Raw genomic sequence first — 2,500 nt, 5'->3', positions numbered from 1 at the left:
GATTTAAAAAATCACTAATTAACTGTTAAAGACTAAACATTATTTAGCGTTGATAAATTAAATAATTAAAACACTATTCAAAAATTAAAGAATAGTTAAGTTAGCGTTATTATATTTAGTGGCTGGGAACATTATATATCTAACTAGAATTATATGTGTGGTTAGAAGAAATAAACAATGTTTGTCGCTATTTATTATTTTCAATTTTCTTGTTGGCGAGGCGGCGAACTAGCAGAGTCGGTGACGGATTAGAATGCTTAGCGCTATTTCTTCCTGGTTTACGTTCTGAGTTGAAACTCTGCTAAATCCTTTCATCCTTTCGGTGTCGATTAAAATAAGCACCAATAGACCACTAGAGTCAATTTAACCGATTAGTCGCCCGCAATAATTTCAGCCTTTGCGCCTGTAGTAGAAACTATTATATTTAGTGCCTCAAACATTATACTTTTATACCTAACTTCAACTATATATGTGGTTAGAATAGAATGAACGGTATTAGTCATTATATTAGTCAATATTCCAGATGGTTAAGGAAATAAAGAATTGGTGATATGACAAAAGGGTTGGCGAATCAGTTAATCTTAGAGAGGAGAGCATGATATACAGCATTCCCAAATCTTTGTAGTTGAATGAATTACAAGCATTTATTCCTCTAAACACTAAGATATGCATTTAAAAGACACTGGTTTTAATTAGATGTGAATGTTTCTGATTATGTTTGGAAAGGTAAGTTTAGAAAAGTTATGTGAAAAGGAAATTATGAAAAATATTACAACAAAAAAAGGATGTAATACAGAAAAAAATTATCAGGATAATGTAGCAACAGGGCTAAAGTGTCTCACATCCAGTAATATACCGTCTATTAATGTCGCAAATTGTATAATTATTTGTTCAGTTCTGCACCATTACGATGACGACGACAACTACCCCGACCATCAACACTATCATCAATAGCAACACCAACACCACTACCACCACCATCACTGCCATCTTCACCTATATACTGAAGCATCTCATATACAAATCGATGAACATTTTTTCGATTTCATTTGGTAAGAATTGTGATGCAGATTACAACAAAGAAAACTAAACAAAAGATCGTGAAACTGTGTTGTACAGAATCTAGGGTACCACGGGAACTTAATGGAATTGTGTGGAAGACGAACGAAATAGAATAGAGAAGAAAGATGAAATCAGTTTGCATGGATGGGTTTATTGTATATTTCTAAGCAATACAGTCGTTTTTTTGTTTATTTTTTTTATTATATATTAAAAAAAAATTTTGTAAACATATAAACAGAAAGGTAAACTTTGTATTCTGAAATACTATGAGATGCAATCAAAATATTTTCTTTCATTATTAAAAGAATTGTTATGCTGGGTATGAATGATCCAAATCCTCTTATGTTTTATTTCAAGTGCTTTATGAATTTTTGAACAGAAAAATTGTTGAACTCAACTATCGTCGTTTGCAAGTAAAACTATTTAAGAGTAAACATAAGTTTCGTTCTGTTTCTATTTCTCCCACGCTAAAGTTTTCTTACTTGACTAACGTTGCATGAATTTCTTTGATAACTCGAAGTTTCAAAGCTTGAAAAAATCTGTTGACAAATATTGATCGATATCCAAGTTTCTGTAACAGTAAAAACATTTTACCCAATGCAGTCACATACAGAGATTTTTCCTTTCGAAGACCCTTTGTATTCATTTTCTTACTGTAGGATTCCATTTCTTCTGTTAAAAACACACCGTGAAGAATTTATTTGCTGAGTTACTACTGCTTTAGTGAATTCCTTCTATATTCATATTTTCTTTTTAAAGAGTAAAAGTGTATTCGAATCACTTCAGTAACATATAATTCAAATTTGCATATGATATTTGTGTAAATTTTTACTTAATACATAAACTGAGCGACACGGCCAGTGTAAATTTGACTGAAATGACACCAGCATATGCTGGTGAGTACATAGGTGCAGGAATAACCGTATGGTTAAGAAGTTCACTTCTCAAACTTTAAGGTTTCGGGTTTGTCTTACTACAACGTTTGTCCTACAACGTTTGATAAATACAGATCGTCAGAAAACCACCAGTAGCAAATAAGTACTAGGGTCAATATAAGCAATGAAAACCCATAAAGATGGTGCTCATACATGACCAAAAACAGTAAAAGTACAAAAGAATGAATGAACTCAGCAAAATAATTAGAGTGATTGAACCTTATAAAAATGAGTAAAAGGATAAATGGCAAAAGTCGACTCCTTCCTTTTGCCGAACCGCTTTATTACGGGGACGTAAACACACCAATATCGGTTGTAAAGCAAGGGTGGTGGGACAAACACAGACACATAAATACATACATACATACATCTCTCTCTCTCTCTCTTTATATATATATATATATCTTTCCTGAGCGTCCAATAATACTATCCATATCACGTCCTCACTTTGTTGTTTTTTTGTTTTTTTGTTATTGTTTTTTTGAACTATATATATATATATA

The 2,500-nt window shown here is 31.9% G+C and overlaps 1 protein-coding gene across 1 annotated transcript in view; it reads right to left on the bottom strand.

Moving 5' to 3' along the window:
* The window catches only part of LOC106880955 (acetylcholine receptor subunit alpha-type acr-16), a 174,631-nt gene that overhangs the window by 171,431 nt on the left and 700 nt on the right, over positions 1-2,500 (bottom strand). The window lies entirely within an intron of this gene.

Source organism: Octopus bimaculoides, chromosome 3, assembly GCF_001194135.2.
Source record: "Octopus bimaculoides isolate UCB-OBI-ISO-001 chromosome 3, ASM119413v2, whole genome shotgun sequence".
Taxonomy (NCBI): domain Eukaryota; kingdom Metazoa; phylum Mollusca; class Cephalopoda; order Octopoda; family Octopodidae; genus Octopus; species Octopus bimaculoides.
Note: the sequence above shows the minus strand (reverse complement) of the source record. Positions and strands in the feature narration are given on the sequence as shown.